At 37.4% G+C, this 17,454-nt stretch overlaps 1 long non-coding RNA gene across 1 annotated transcript; it reads left to right on the top strand.

The window, feature by feature from the left end:
• Positions 1 to 382: 382 nt before the first annotated feature.
• LOC106148261 lies at positions 383 to 14,949 on the top strand. The gene is made up of 3 exons (XR_001233539.1): positions 383 to 420; positions 3,577 to 3,708; positions 14,233 to 14,949. It is a non-coding gene; the product is annotated as an uncharacterized LOC106148261 (long non-coding RNA).
• Positions 14,950 to 17,454: the final 2,505 nt, after the last annotated feature.

Below are 17,454 nucleotides of genomic sequence, written 5' to 3'. Positions count from 1 at the left end.
CAGGCGCTTTGCTGCTGAGCTAAATCCCCAGCCCCAACCCTTTGAAACTCGTATTTTTAATTATCCTGAGATCCATCCTGGGTGTTTATATCAATAGTTTATTTTCATTGTATAGATGTACCAGAGTTTGTTATTCGACTATTGAAGGACATTGGATTTTTTTTTTTTTTTAGTTTTTTGGAAGTTGTGAATAAAACTTATGAAGATTCATGTACATTTTCTAGGGGATGAATACCCAAAAGTGTGAGAGCTAGGCTATATGGCAGATGTACATTTAGTTTTATAAGAAACTGCCAATTGTTTCAAAGTGGTTATACCATTTTATGTTTTTACTAGTAATGTGTGAGTGATGCAGTTTCTTTTTCTTTTTTTTTTTTTCTTTAGTTCCGAGAATTGAACTTGGGACCTTGCGCTCGCCAGGTAGGTGTTTGTGCCGCTGAGCTATATTCCTGGCCTTCAGTTTCTTCTCATTCTGGCGAGTATTTAGTATTAGCCTTTTGTAATTTTAGCCATTCTCATAGGTGTCTAATAATATCTCGTTGTGGATTTAATTTGTAGTTTCCTAACAGCAAATATTGGTGAACATCTTTCCATGTTCTTATTTGCCATTGCTGCCTCATCTTTGGTAAAGTGTCTTCATTTCTTTGTCCATTTCTAGTTAAAATCAGCTGAAGATCTTGTCAGTGGTGGTTTGTTGTTTTTTGAGATTTGAGAGTTTTTAATAGTCTAGATAGAATTCTTTACTGAGTAAGTGATTTGTAAATCTTTTCTTCCTCTATTATGTATCCTCTTCTATCTTTACAAGACATTTCACAGAGCAAGCTATCAGTTTTTTCTTTTATGATCTTCTTATGACTCTTAAGGGTCACATATTAAGGAACATAGTCTTACGATCATCAAATATATTGGGAACATCTTTCCAACTGATGGCACTTTGTTTCATCTAAAACTTTTTGTGTCATCAATTTCTTCATAATTTTAATCTGTTATTTGCATTGTGTTAAGCATCTCCTGAACTTTCTTAAAATTCTTTTTCTTTGCTGCTGTGTTATGCTTTCTGATTTTGTTTGGCAGCTCCAAAATGTAAGTCTTTATAAAAGATGTTTAATTATTGACATCTTGATACATTTTTCTCTCTACTTTTGTCCCTAGCTGATCTCAGAACTTCAGCTGTCACTTTCAGCTTTGCCTAGTAGATCTAGATCCAGGCTGGTTGGACATTTTCACATGGCTGTCCTTCCACCACCTCAAACTCAGATGTCCTCAGAGGAAATCATTATTTTTCCCTAAGAACATCTTGATCATCTAGGCTGGAAACTAGAGCATTATGTTCATCTTTTTTTCTTCTCTTAATAAACACATGTTTTTAGTCACAAATTCCTACAGCTTTTTGTCTTTTTAATTTTTATTAGTACAGTACATGTTTGCAGTATATAATGATTGCATTATTCATGGTGAATGTACATAGCACATTTAAATTTTTTTTTTATCCTCTGCTATCCTTTCTCTTCGCTCCATGTATTGGTCTCCTTCCCTTTGCAAAAGATCTGTCTCCTTATTTCCTATTATTAATCTTTTATTTTGCTCTGTATTTATATTTTGGCTTTCACATATATGACAAATCATGTGATATTTAAGCTTTTGTGTCTGATTTATTTCACTTAACATTGTAGTCTCAAGGTGCACCCATTTTCCTTAAAATAACTCAAGTTTATCCTTTATGGCAGAGTAATAAAGGATATATGTCTGTCGTGTATAAATACCACATTTTCTTTATCCGTTCACCTGCTAATGGAAATATGGGGCTGCTTCCAAGATTTAGCAACTATGAATTGTGCTGCTATAAACATGGCTATGCATGTATTTGCAGAATCTTTTGAATCTGTTTCTCTGTGGTTCAGATGCCAGTCATAACTAAGTTGAGATGGTATAGTTGCCTTTTAAACAGTGTTCCCATGTCATCTCTCTTTCAGCCCTTTCTGTATGTTATCATCAGCACAGATTGTCTTCCTGGTATCAAATGTCTTTCTCCTACTCACCAATCCTACAATAGGGCTTGGTGTGTAGCTTAGTGGTAGAGCGCTTGCCTAATATACCATAGGCCCCAGTTTTGATCTTCAGTCTTCTCCCCAAAAAATCCTACAGAAGAGGAAAGGAAAGATATATTAAAGTTTAGAATTTATACATACTTAGAGGCAGATAAGAGCCTACAATTTTTATAGAAGAATATTACATGTCACTCTGACAATGTATTTGAAAATCTGGAAGAAATTGATGTTTTGTTTCAAAAATACAAATGGTCAAAATTGAACAAACAGAAAATTTAAATAGATAAATAACCATATAAGAGATCAGAGAATACTTACTATTTGAAAAACAATAAGGCCTAGTGTTAGTTTTGATAGACTAGAGAGAAAGAAATGAATACCCTCTTCATTTATAATGAACTTAACAGCCCACAAAAAAATGAAGTCTTCAAAACTGTAAAGACTTTCCATTTGATTGATTGGGCAAGGCAAAACAAGAGTGCGGGACTGAGAAGTTTCTTCTTGCTTCTTTTTAAAACAATGGCTTCATAGTTTTTTCTAAATCACTTAACTTGTATAGAAACATTAAACAGAAACAGGGTGTGTGTGTTGGGCGGGCGGGGTGCGTTATGGTTTTTACTCTAGAAGCCTCCAGATGGCAGTGTTTCACTTTAGAAGAGGTGCTCAGCGCGTGCAGCGTACCTCCTGCTTTTCCATTCATAAGAGCAAGAGTCAGGCTGACAACGGGAAGGAGACGTGAGACAAGGTGGTAAATGCATTTCAAAATATTCTGACCTTTCAGATTGTTCCTTAATCTTCCATCCACAAAGAACCTCTGTAAACTGGCACTTGGGGTAGGCAAGTTTCCCTAGTCATTATGGATATAGGAATTTTATGCTAGCTGCATTTGTACCACTGCAGTTAAATAGCTGACATTTCTCTTCCCAACACCCCAGTTGCACAAAAAACATTTTTATTTTTTATCTTGGAAATTAACAGTGAAGAGTCAATATTACAATATTGCAATGGTACCAAACTCTGCCCAGCCTGCTGAAATGGCCTCTCTAGAGCCTTTTCTATAAACTGCTTTGATATCTCTGTCTTATTGCCAATATTCTATTACTTCTCTTTACAACTAAACCTGAACCCAAACTCCTTAAGATGGTCTGCAGAACCCGGTAGGATGCGTCCCACTTCATCTATGCAGCTCCCATCATTCTCCCTGCTTCCCTGCTTACTTTGTTCTAGCCACTATGATCTTCCTGTTCCTTGAACATAATAGGCTTATTCAACCTCAGGGCTTTTGCACTTCCTGTCTTTCTGATTTCTGTATGGCTCATTTGCCCATTCAAGTGTCTTCTCAGGTGTCACTTCTTCAGAGAGGTCTTCTCTGGTCATTTCTTTCCTCTCCCTACTTAGCCTTACCCAGCTCCTCTAACCCCCATTGAAAGAAAAAAAGTACGTACTAATTGACTGTCTGTCTTTGTGAAGCAGAATACAAATTCTGTTGAGAACTGAGGCTTTGTATTGTTTCCTCCTTTCTCCTCAGAATCAAGAAAAAAATCCCTGACACATGTTAGGTCCTCAGTAATGAGTTGTTGAGTAAATGACAGAATGAAGCAAAGTTCCATCAAGTGATTGGTTACTCCATCTCCTTGACACATTGTGTGGCAGATATCTGGTAAGTGGCAATTCAGACCCTAATGAGGTAGCCTTATTGACACTAAGTCACACAATTTTTTATACCAATAATTCTCTACATTTATTTATTCCTTAAACAGATACTTGACTTTAAAATCTCCTCAAAAGTTCATTATAAACAAGTGGTCAGATAAATGATAGCAGTTAGAAAGCTCTAACATTGGCATAATCTTTAAAAACTGAAATTAGTGTCAGATTATTCTATAAGAGATCTGTGGAATGAATACTTAAATGAAGTTAATTTTGCAGAAAAGTTACTCATGTTACTAAAAGAATTTGTCATCTGAGTCAAAAGGGTATCTGCATTAATACTCCTGGATGAAATTTTTATTTGCAAAAGAGATCTGAAGCATAGAATATTCAGGCTGCAAAGAGAAGAGTAAATAATTAAGATGTAAGCTCAATTATAACTGTGTGCGTATTACAGTTCTTTTTTGGGTAATAGAAATATCCGCAATTTGTAAGTGAAATTATATTCGTATCTAAGCATGTGGAAAGAGAAATTCTGAAAGGCAGTTCATTAAATATCATTCCTGTGTATATGGATTTAGTTATACTAACAATAGCTGATTCAGTTTTGCAATTATATAGAATCTCACAGTTAAATTATAATAAACAATATTCTGACAGATTAAAATACTTTCCTAATTACTTCTTTAGAAAATAATCTTTAAGCTGAAATACAGTAAATATCTTTTTTTTTTTTTTTTTTTTTGGTTTTTCTCCGGTACCGGGAACCGAACTCACGACCTTGCTCATACCAGGCAGGCGCTTTTGCCACTGAGCTAAATCCCCAGCCCCCAGTAAATATCTTTTTAAAATGGTATCAAAGACTTAACTTTTTGTAGCACTTCACTGGTTGTTCCTGTCATTTTTAAGTGCCTATTAGCTTAATTATCACTTTTTATTTAAGTTATTTTGATTATTTTATGTTTATTATATCATAACTAATAACAACAGATACAAGCCATGAAATGTTTAAAATGTGCTAAGCACTGAGCTAACTACATTCAAATTACTTATAGGCTAGTCTTAGGACCTGTCAGGCAAGACTCCGAGAAGTGACCAAGACGTCTAGGATAGGCAGGATTGAAGTAAACAGTGATATCTTTATTTTAGGCTGGGGGCAACCTGGCCAAGGGTGAAAGGCCCATTGGCCCTGAACAAGGGAAGGGGGCCTACTTTATAGACTATTTTAGGTATGGGAGGGGGAAATTCCACCGAGAAAGGTGGAAAATTTAAATTTCTCAGGGGTGAGTGGTGGATCTGGTGCCTCTGGGGGAGGGAAGTGCAGGAGGACATCTGCATGTTGCTGATTTACAGCGTGGCATTCTGTAGACTGAGGAGGTTTCCTGTAAGCCTGAAAACTAGGCCTGGGAACCATCCTGATAAACAGATTTACTTTAGTTTCTTCAGCTGAGTGAGGGGTTTCTGTTTGGTTATCTGTTGGAGTTTTTCTCTTTAAGTTGGGTGGGGTACAATGTGAGGGACCTAACAGAACTCAGTCAGCTTTTATAATCAGTTTCAGTGGGAAAATGCATTCTTACTTTTCAGGCACTGATTAACAAATGAAGTTTCTTAACACAGTGTAAGTGAGGAACTGTCTGAACCAGGTAACTTCAATATTTAATGAATGGAAACCTATGCAGCATGACAAGTTGAATTAGAATAATTTATGTGTACACGAGAATATTAAGCTCTTTCACACTTTATCTCTGTACAGTATTCCTGTCACTTAAAGATATTACTGTTGAGAGCGTTGTTCTCAGTAGATTTGCAAAGCTACAAACTCTGACTCATGTGACTTGTGGTTACTTTTACAGTAAGCATTACATATGTGAAGTTCATCTCTAGACTGGTGTGGCAAAGTGATTTTGCAGCAATGCTCTACCTTCTATGCTAGAGGTTGTCTTTGCCCAAATAGCTACATCATTTCTGAATGCCACAGTCTCTGCATTTTCTCCTGCTGCTGCTGCTGCTGTTGCTGCATTGATGTGATTCACTGAGACTTTGTTAACATCCTTTGGCCCATTCTTGGCTTACTTAACTTATCACAGATTAGTTCACAATAGAGAAGTTATTTTGGTCAAAAATCCCAAATCTTCAAAAAAATCCCAAATTTTCTTGACCATCTTATCCTTCTGTAAGCCAAGGTGGGTATAATAGACATCTGTAGTGTCTCCCTGCTCAGCAAGTTTTTCCTTGTATTGAGGTAGCACCAACTCTTTGGCAAACCACCCTCCTCCATTGGTTCATATAAGGCCTGTGCTTCAGCTGGGACTGAACTCTCTTCTCATGCCAGTGGTTCATACATAATAATTGAGAATAATGTGCACCCTGGTTATAGAGAATCATTCAAGAGTAGGCTTGGGGCCCAAGCAGGCTAGTCATAGCTGTGAACATTTGACTAAAATGGCAGCACTGGGAAGAAAAACTCTAGACTGGCTGATAGCCATTGCATTACCACTTGAAGTCAGCTTGAGAATGAAGGCAATATGGGGGAAAGCCAAGGTGGTAGATGAGTGATAAATACATTACATTGTTTGAGTACCATCTAGCTTTATTTTAAGGTGATAGTAAACCTTAACATTTTAAATTATACCACCTTAAGTTAGTTGAGTTGGTTTCTAGTCTTTCCAACCAAAAGAATCTTAAACAACACAGGGAAGAAGACCACAAATCTCAAAATATGTTATGTGGCTGTATTTGCCTTCCCAAGAGTATAAACAGACATATTGAGTATCTCTCTTAATAGTAAAGATACCAACTATCACTATAGTCCTGAAGATCAGCAAGTAGGCTGTAGGTTGATGGTTCTGTTTTGAAATCCTACTTCTTCATAAAATTGGAGTAGCAAAGAATGATGCTGGTACAACATCATCATAGTGACACTGCAACTTTAAAACAAGTTCTATTCTTTGATTGAAAGGTATAATAATTAATAAATAGAAAGGAAAATCCTTGCTGAGGTACCAAAGAATTCTGGTAGGAATTTAGTCTTTGTGTCTTTGCTTTTTAGCTTTTTGTGTGTTTGTTTGTTTGGTTTGGTTTGGTTTTTTGAGGCAGGACCTCACTCTGTAATGCAGGCTGGCCTTGAACTCACTATGTAACCCAGGCTCACCTCAAACTTGTGTCGGTCCTCCTGCTTCAGCTTTCTGAGTGCTGGGATTACAGCTATGCACCATCATGCCCAGCTGCTTTCTAGCTTTGTGATCATGGTCAAGTCCTTCAACCTCTCAGCAATAGTTGCATCATATTTAGAATAGGAATAATAATAATAGTGCTGCCTAATAGGGCTTTTAAAAAACAAGTTTAATTTACAGAACTAGCTTAGAATAGTAACTGAGCATAACAAGTGCTCAACATACATTTATTATGATTATTACTCCTTGCCAACTTTTGGCATCATAACATTTGGCCCTAAAAAGGAACCCAAATTTTCACACCATGGGGCCATTCTCATCTCTTTCTCCAGCCACATTTAGAAACAGATCTGGTGGCCTAAGGTGCAAATACAAAGCTCTGTAGACCTTAGCCCTTTCAGTTCTTGTGGGTTAATAGTTAATACAGAAAGGCAACAAAGTATGACTGCTGTATCAGGATTGTGTTCAGCCTTAGGCAATTTCCATTTTTATATGCTCACTTAGACCAGTTTGTATGATATGAAATCAATGAGAACAGAATTGTGTTAGCAAGAAATGTGACTGGTTTTTAAAAAGACATTTTCTCCATATGCCTTTAAACATTTTCATTTAAAATTTTCTTATTTCCGTAAAATGATGTGATTGCAGTGTTACAAGGAAGACATTGTAGTCATACAATACTCTTCATTCAATTCTCTTGAAGCAAACGTTACACATGTCTTGTGTAACTATAACCACATGTTATATTGGGAAATTAACATGTAGCCTCTGAAATTGGTCAGAAAATCAGAGAGTCTTGCCTTTTTAGAAAATCTTAAAGCTACTCTTTTGTGTAGTATGGTATGAGTTTGCTACAAGAACAAAATTATTTGAGGCAAAATAAAGTATAAAATAATGAAGAATTTTTTCTTACTAGGATAATCAATCTCATCCTTTAACATATGGCTGCTTTTAATACTTTTTCAGCTTTCTTTGCCTTTGTTAGTTACCACATTACAACTGTCAGAGTGCCTGAGTCTAGAAACTATACCTTTTAACTTCTTGCTTGTAATTTGCAATTGGAAGGGAAATTTGATTTTTCTCAGAAATAGGATTAAATGGGCCAGGATGAGCCCTGCCCTGCCCCCACACACCATTGCAGGAGCCACGCTGAGCCCTCCGGGAAGATTCATGAGCCTCAGTGATCTGCACCCTACCCTCCACATCACTACAAGAGTGATGCTGAGTCTTAGGGAAACTTGGGACCTTTGATGAGCTGCACACAAAGGGAGAGACTGCACTCTGCCCACCTCCATCATCATGGGAGGAACACTGAGTCCCTGGGAAACTTGGAGGGGAGCAACTCTGCTCACCTTCCTCCCACCATTGCAGAACCCTGGGGAACCTCAGGATGTTTGAAAATGACAAGATGGAGCAAAATGCAATCTCAGGCCTCCATCCCACCCAGAACAAATCCAGGAGACATTGACATAGAAGAGCTTGAAAGTCATACACATGAAATTTCTGAAATGATAGCAACTGAAGTAAAGAAACATGTCATCAGGCCATAGAAGACATCAGATCGGAAATAATCTCTCAGGTAAAAAAAAAAAAAAATGACAACAATAATGAAAGAATTGCTCAGGACATTTAAAGAACACATACACAAAAAATAGAGGAGCATACAAAAGTGCCATAAACATTGAATGAACAATACAGGAAAGAATTAGAATGCATGAAACAGAATCAAAGAGATATCCAGGAAATTTAAAATTCTATTGAAAGCTGGCAAACCTACTTGAATGAAACTGAAGATAGACCTTCAGACCTTGAAGACAGCATTGTAGTGAGTGATCATGAAATGAAAGGTCTCTTAAAAATAAGAAGGAACCAAGAAATAACAATTTAACAGCTGCAAGATGATGCAAAGAAAAATAAGTAAGACTAATAGGTGTCAAAGAAATAGCAGGAGTCAACACAGATGACATAAAAAGATTATTTGCAAAAGTAATAGCAGAAAATTTCCCAAGTATGGAAAAAGAATCTGACATACAGGTACGAGAGGCATACAGAACTCCAATCACCCATAACCCAAATAAATCTACACCCAGACATATAATAAAGATTCCAGAAATTCAGCAAATGAACAGAATATTGAAAGCTGTTAGAGAAAACAAACAAATCACCTATAGAGGAAAGCCTATCAGAATCACAGCAGATTTCTCAACACAAACCATTAAGTCAAGAAGAGCTTAGAGTGAAATATTTCAGGTTCTGAAAGAAAACAACTTCCAACCCAGATTGATTTACCTTGCAAAACTATTATTCAAATTTAATAGAGAAATAAAATATGTCTATGACAAAGAACAACTGAAGAAATTCATAAGCACCAAACTAATCCTACAAGAGTACTGAAATGTAGTCTAGAAAGAGATAAAAATGACCACAATTTCAAAAACAACAATAGAAAGGAACCACCAAGCAGTGCAAGCAATCAAACAGAGAGGAAAGGTAGGGAACCAACAGCAGGAAAATAACATGAGAAAGATAAGCCAATACATATCAGTTGTAAACATTAATGTAAATGGCCTCAATGTACTAGTCAAAAGAAGTAGACTGGAAGAATGGATCAAGAAACAAAATCTGGGCTGGCTCCTAGCTGTGCAGGTGCCTGGGAGGTGGGCCCTCACAACAACCACCACCGTGCACTCTAGAACTATCATGGCACAGAGAAGCAATGACACAATTGGCCTGCCATGCGCCAGCTGCGGAGGCCCGCCTGTGGACATGCGAGAATCATCCCAACATGGAGAAACCCCTGGGAATACATGCCACACAATGGGTCTCTCTTGCCCCTGCTGTTGAGAACCAGAAAGGGCCAGAGTCAGCGGAGGAGCAGCTGCTGAACAAGGACTTGGAGAACATGAGAATGTAGACTATGCCCAAAGACTCAGAGGTATAGTAGGCCAGGGTCACAAGAGCAGTTCAGAAGCTGGAAACCAGGAGGACTTTGTGCAGTACCTGGGCAGACCCCCTGGAAGCCATTCTTCCCCTGACAGTACAGGCTGTGGTGGAGGAGCATGTGGAGCTCTGGAGAGGTCTGCACTGAGATTCCTGCTGCCTGTGCTGATGGTTGGGCAGAGGACACTAAGTGGTTGCAGGGTCCCAATGTGCTGGGAGGATGGAGAGAAAAAGCTACAAAAAATGGCTTTCATCCCAGATGACTCACTTGAGATGTTAGTAAGAATTGCCTCCTCAGTATTCTATAACCATGACGGGGAGGAGGCCAAGGAGAGAAAACAAAGAGACTGAGAAAAAGCAGCTGCTTTTGCTGCAGCGCTAAGAGAAACAGACCCTAAGTCTGATTCTCGGGGCCCCAAGAAGAACTCGACGACTGCATTCATGTGCTACCACTGTTAAAAGCCAGGCCATCTCAAGAGGAACTGCCTTAAGAAACCCCCTGGGCCATGCCCTGAATGCAAAGGTGAACACTGGAGATTGGTCTGCCCTCTGAAGCGGAGGCCCCAGAGCTCAGACCCATCCTCCCAGTTAGTCTAACAGGAATGAGGGGGCCCGGGGCATACTCTGCCTTCTCCCTCTAGCCAGACTGTCATCACCATGGAGGAGCCCCGGGTAATCATGACTATAGAGGAAAAAGAAAACAGCCTGTTGCTAGACACAGGTGCAAGTCTCTCGGTCCTTCTTTTCAATCCTGGCCTTCCTTCCAGCCGTCACACCTCAGTGAAAGGAGTCACTGGTGAGGAGGTAATACACTATTTTTCACAACCCTTAGTCTGTAACTACTTGTTAGATCTCTCTTGCATATCTCTGTCTTCCTGGGAAACCACTTTGAAGATACCACCATGTATTACAGCAGCCATTGATATTTTCATACTAATCTGTCCATAACTCTGTAATGTTTGCATTGTTCCTATACTATTTTGTAAATGGATTTATGTTTATTACTATGTGTTTCCTACAACAACCATTGAGAATAGTCAATGAATATGCAATTGATCACTCATGTATTGCTCTATTTATTTTCTTTAGAAACCACTTTGAAGATACCATAGTACAACAACCATTGACAATAACCTACCACTTTTGTCTGTGGCTCACTATTATTTGTCTATTTGTTTTCCTGCAAAACTATCTTGTAGATAACAATATGTAAAATAACAATCATTGATAATTTCCTACCACTTTGTCTGTAATTTGGTAAGCCCCCATATTACTATGTTATCCTTCTTTTACTCTTTAAAATAAAAAAAAAAATCTAACAATATGCTGTATACAAGAAATGCATTTAACTCAAAAGGATATTCATAGACAGAAAGTCAAAGGATGGAAAACTATACTCCATGAGACAGCAACCCAGTAAAAAGGGGGGAGGGTAGCTACTCTGTTTACAGATAATGTGAACTTCAAACCAAGAATGATCAAAAGAGATAGGGGAGATCACTACGTACTTGTTAGGGAAACCCTCAAAGGAAGCGATAACAATCATAAATATCTATGCACCAAATACAGGAGCTTGCAACTGTATAAGATAATTTTAACAGACATGAAAAATCAAATTTTTTTTGATTGAAAAACACAATCATAACAGGGGACTTTATCACACCATTGTCACAAAGAGATAGAACAAGTAGACAAAAAATCAGCAAAGAAATAATAGAACTAAACCAAACTTGTGAACAAATAGACTTAGTAGACCTTTATAGGGTGTTCCACCCAGCAACATCAGAATACACATTCTTCTCAGCTGCACTTGGAACATTCTCTAAAATAGACCATACACTAGCCCTAAGAACATGCTTAAGTAAATGCAAAGCAATCAAAATTATCCCATGCATACTATCGGAGCATAGTACAATGAAATTGGAAATTACTGACAAAAGAAATAATGAAATCTCCATAAACAACACATGGAAATGAAATAACATCCTCCTGAACAACCAATGAGTCACAGATGAAATTACAGAAGAAATTAAGTAATATTTATAATCAAATGAAAATGCAGATACAGCTTACTGGAACCTGTTGGATGCAATCAAAGCAGTCCTCAGAGGGAAATTTATACTGGTGAATTCCTACATCAGGAAATCAGAATGAGCACAAATAAACAAACTTATGATGCACCTCAAGCTTCTAGAAAAAGAAGAGCAAGTCAAGCCCAAAGTCCAAAGAAAGGAGGAAATTGTACAGCTCAGGGCAGAAATTAACACAATGGAGACTATGAAAATGATACAAAGAATTAATGAATCAAAAGTTTGTTCTTTAAAAAAATAAAATTGCTCCCGGAGGGTGGGCCCCCAGCGCATGGGGAGCCTTGGGCGGGGAGCGCCGGCCTTTTGGGGTCTTCGGACCGGCGACTCACTCCCGACCTCGTCGTTCCCCGGAAGGAGGGCTTCCGGCGCACAGGGAGCCACGGGTGGGGAGCGCCAGTCTTCCGGCTGGCTAGCTTCCTGCCTGCTGGCTCCCAGAGGGTGGGCCCCCGGCGCATGGGGAACCATGCTGCGGCGAGCGCTATTGCGCGCCGCCGCTCAATTGAGATCTATCATGACACAGAGAAACAGTGACACAATTGGCCCACCATACACCGACTGCAGTTGCCCACCCATGGATGTGTGTGAATCATTGAAACTTTGAACAACCCCTGGGAATACATGCCATACAACAGGCCACTCTTGCTCCTGCCATTGGGAACCAGAAAGCCAGAGCCAGCGGAGGAGCAGCTGCTGAACAAGGACTCAGAGAACATTAGAATGCAGACTAAGCCCACGGAGTCAGAGGTCCAGTGGACTGGGGTCACAAGAGCCGCTCGGAAGCTGTAAACCTTACTACTAGTTTTCATAACAGTATCCACATAACTGTGTGACTCTTGCTTAAGCACTTTTGCTTTTGTAACAAAATTAAAATGTAAGGGACTTTTTAGTTAGATAAAATTTGTACTTACACAGGACTTTTTCTCCCTTGTATATGACCTCCAGTAGAGAGTATTTTATGACAGCTGCAAAAAAAATCTAGATTCCATATTTTATATTGATTTTTCCTCCAAACTGGCCTTCTTTTCGTTCTCTTGATAATGACCACAATTGATCTTAGCTCTGTTTTCTGAATATGTGAATATATCATCTTACTCTTGCACAAGTGCAACCTTTTAAACTCTTACTTTGAGTTAGGGTAAAGTCCAAACTCTCAGTGTTTTCATGTTTCCTAAGTCATCACACATACTAAAGCTTTCACAGTCTAAGCCTGGGCCATGTAAACTACTTCGCATTCCAATTACCTGTAACTATATGGTCTTTCCCATATTCTGGGGAGTTAGCAAATGTTATTACTTGCCCTCAATTTGGGGGCATATACACTTGATATTTCTGAGTATGCTAATGTCTGCTCTGAACAAATGCATGTTTTTTTTCTTCAGCACATAGAAGAAAATGATGTTATTAATATCCCTTTTATGTTCTTTCCATCATCATATCCTATGTGGGGTAGAAATGTAATAACATCTATTCAGCCAGTGATGATAGAGCAGCACAAAAGGACTAATGATGGGACCAAAATTGGTTGTCCTTCTTTGCATATACTTTTGTTTCTCCTCAGACAAGGCTTCTTTGTATAAAGACGTCTGGTCATTGAACATTACATTGAAATGGGCAGGAAAATATAATTTCTTAGTCATTAATGTACATCTGTTCAGGGCTTTAAAGGAAACTTAGGTCCAAGGGATTTAGTTGTACACCCATAGTTGAGACAACAGGATCACCTGTACATCTTACATGGTTTCAGGCATTTCTTTCAGACAGAAGCTTTCTTGTCTGAGACATATCATCCAGATATATGACTAATGCAGTCTGTAATTATGGACCCTTTAGAGTACCAATTCCAGAAGAACGGCTTTTTATACTTTTGTTATTCCCTGTCTCCATCTCTGTTTTGTCAAAGAAGATGTTTTCCAATATGTTTCCTCTCTGTTCTGAAATCATTCCAACAGAAATTTTGTTCTACTTTTTTTTTTTAATATTCCAGATGAAGGTTATTTTACTCATTAATCATTTGTTAATGACTCACATAAATCCCTTGGATTTTCTTGACCCAAATTCTAAGTGTTTTTTAAATCTCCCAACCTGGTGAACAGTTATTAGATATGAATAAAATCCTCCCTGAAAATAAAATGAACACCATTAAAGGGACTAGCCACCAGAATCTCCACTTAATAATTCATAGAAAACAGCAAAGGATTCACCAGTATCTGAGTTGTTTGGTTTCAACAGAATGCTAATGATGGTATAGTCAAAGAGTCTCATGTCAGCCCAATTAAATTAGTTTTATGCTGAGGATATTTCTGCTTTGAATGTGCATTCTATTCACTCCAGGCAGACATCTCAATGATCTACTTTCTGCATCAGGAAAAGGAAGAAATGCAATGGCAGCTTCAATACTGTGAACAAAGCTTCAGGAATGAAAAGCTCACATTTCCGTGGATGCAGTGTCAGTGTATGTCAAATCAGTTATTTATTTATTTCCAGATGCTCTCAGAAATGAAAGATAATGCTGTATTTCAATTTTGTGTTGACCTGCCACTTTCCTCATCCTAGTAACTAACTGGCTTAGAAAATGACACAGAGCATCAACCTGTCATGATTTCATTACCTGTACTCCTACTCCTTCCCTGAAGCTTATTATAAAGAAGAGTTAATTACAGTCCTGACTAACTACACAAGTCTGACACACATAACATGTAAAAAGCTTTTTATTGCCAGATAAATGCTTTCTCAGCTGCAATTATGCTGAACAGCAAGTGGTGATACCAAAGATGGCTAATAACAGGTCTGATTTCCAGTGGGTTATACTAAGGTTGTACACTGGACTCCACCTCCTATTTCAATGCAGCAGCATGAATTTGAATTAGGTAAAACTTCTTTAGATGGCATACTTATTATATCTAAAAACTTACATTTTATGACTCTAGGGGCAAATGACTAGTATATACCGTGCTCTATATTTAAAATACATTAAGTAACAGGATAATGGTGACATTAGGCATTCTTGTAGCTTTATATAAAGAGATTTCTGATATTTCCTCATGTATTTCCCACCACTCTCTCATTAATGTGTTACTTCATAGGTTTTCAGAGGAGATTTGAAATGTTGAAGCAAAAATGTAATAAGAATTTGAATAAAGATCCTAATTTTTATTACGTTACACATTCGAGAAGGCTTTGGGATCTGATCATTCTTTACACATACGCTGAAGAATTACTGCTTTTAACTATAGTGTTCGGATCATTTGTGTGCCCATTTTTGGATCCACAGTATTGTTCAGTTGTCCATTTATTTGTTTATAGAGGACCACGATTCAACAATCATGAAGAAGGCCAAGCTTATTATAATATCAATTTTCAGTGTTGCACATTAATGGAAGTTCTCTCCAAAAAATTTTGTATACTTTGTTAAGAGAAAGATCTCTTGGCTAAGATGATTTTATGAACAATTTTGGATATCCCACTGGCCCTAATAATTCCATTTTTTTAAATTAAAAAATTAAATTTATTTAAATTTAAAATATATACATAAAATGTTTCATGAGTTATGAAAGGGATGTACAGTGGAAACCAAAGTTCTTCTTACTCATCTTTACTCATACCAACAGTGCTTGGCAATCACTACTACCAACAATTTTTGTATCCTTCTAGAGATAGCCTATGCATATGCAAACATATAAAAAGTCAAACCACTTTTATATACAAATTCGCTTTTTCAGATAATAGTATCATACCCAGTTATTTTGTTGGTCTTAGAGCTGTGTGAGATTCTATTACAGTTTTTAAATACACAAAAGACCTCTGAATTTCATGATGTATTTAAAATGAAAGTGCATTTCTTTCTTGGCAATCAGAATAGTTTCTTTCTTTTTTTTCTATTTTTTTTTTTTTTTTTTTTTTTTTTTTTTTTTTTTGTGGTTCTGGGAATCAAACTCAGGACAGTGTTTTGTGCTGCTGAGGTATATCCCTGGCCCTTATCTTCTTATTCTAATTTAGAATATTTTGTGCAAGAAAATCAATATAATATCTTTGTTTATATAAATATATCATTGTATAAACAATATCTTTATTGTTATACGAACACGTTAGTGTAGTACTTGTAGTTTTCAAGTACTGACATGATAGCTAAGTGACTTTAACAAGTTAACCAAAGGGTCTAAATCTAATTTTTTTTCCATTCATAAAATGTGGTGATACCTGTTTCAAACTATTGTTAGGTAGGTAAGATAAAGCAGGGAGTATGACCACTTTAGCTTAGTATTGCTACATCTACAAAGTTTATGTTTAGTTTTACCTGTATCTCTGTATCTGCGTCTGTGTTTAGAGCTCCATTTGTCCATGTTTGGGTCTGTACAGATGTCCATATCTTTACATATGAAGTTAAAATTAAGATGACTACCTCATCTAGAACCATCCCCATGACTCTGGGTTCCTTTTCCATGTGTCTTAGTCTGTTTTGTGTGGCAATTACAAAATACCAAAAGCTGAGTACTTTGTATTTATTTGCTTATTTATTTTTCTTTTTTGAGATGTGGTTTTTGGTATTTTAGGATGGCCTCAAACTCAAAATTCTCATGTCTCAGCCTCCGGAGTAGCTATGGTTACAGGTATGTGTCACCACACCTGGCTAAGGCTAGGTACTTTATAAAGAGATATATTTAGCAATTTTGGAGCTTCAAGAACATGATGCCAGCATATGCCTGGCTCTGGTGAGGGCCTCAAGGCAATGGTATCATGATGGTGGGAGCACATCCAGAACAGCAATAAAGGACAAGTATGAGACTCACGTATAAGCTATACTCACAGGAGCTAATCTAGTCCCACAATACCTGACCTACTTTTGAGAGACAGCATTAATCCACTTATTAAGATGAAGCCCACATGACCTAATTACCTTCCACTAGGCCCTACTTCTTTTTTTCTTTTTTTTTTTGGTACAGGCAATTGAACTCAGGACCTTGCACTTGCCAGCCAGACATTTGTGCCACTGAGCTACATCTCCAGCCCTCTACTTCTTAAAGTTTCCACTATCTCAATTCTGCCACAGTGAACATAAAGCTTCCAACAGATCTACATTTGGGGGACACACTATATCCAAACTACAGCTCTGTGCTTTAGTTTTCATCATAGCACTTTTGACTCCTGATATTATATAATACATATATTCAATGTCTATTTCCCTATGTCATAAACTCCAAGAGAGTAAAGATCTCACATGTCTTATATATGACTAGTCCTATAAACCTAGAACAGTGCCTGACATATAATTCATGCTTAATAAATATTTGCTTAGTGAATGAATGAATTTAATAAATATTTATTAAATATCTACATTGTAAGGATCCAACATTAAGCTTGATGTTAAAGTGTATATTTTCTAATTTTTAAATTTTTATTAGTACATGTTCATACTATATAATGATTGCATTTATTATGGGGAGTAAGTCCATGTACGTAACACAATGCTAAATAGTTTTATCCTGTTAAATATGATGCATATGATAAATAGTATAGAATCTTAAAATCAAAGCATTATGATGTGTATGAGATCCA

This window comes from Chinchilla lanigera, unplaced genomic scaffold (assembly GCF_000276665.1).
Source record: "Chinchilla lanigera isolate Chin_1 unplaced genomic scaffold, ChiLan1.0 scaffold00017, whole genome shotgun sequence".
Taxonomy (NCBI): domain Eukaryota; kingdom Metazoa; phylum Chordata; class Mammalia; order Rodentia; family Chinchillidae; genus Chinchilla; species Chinchilla lanigera.
The sequence above is the reverse complement of the archived record's forward strand: the minus strand, read 5'-3'. Positions and strand labels throughout refer to the sequence as shown.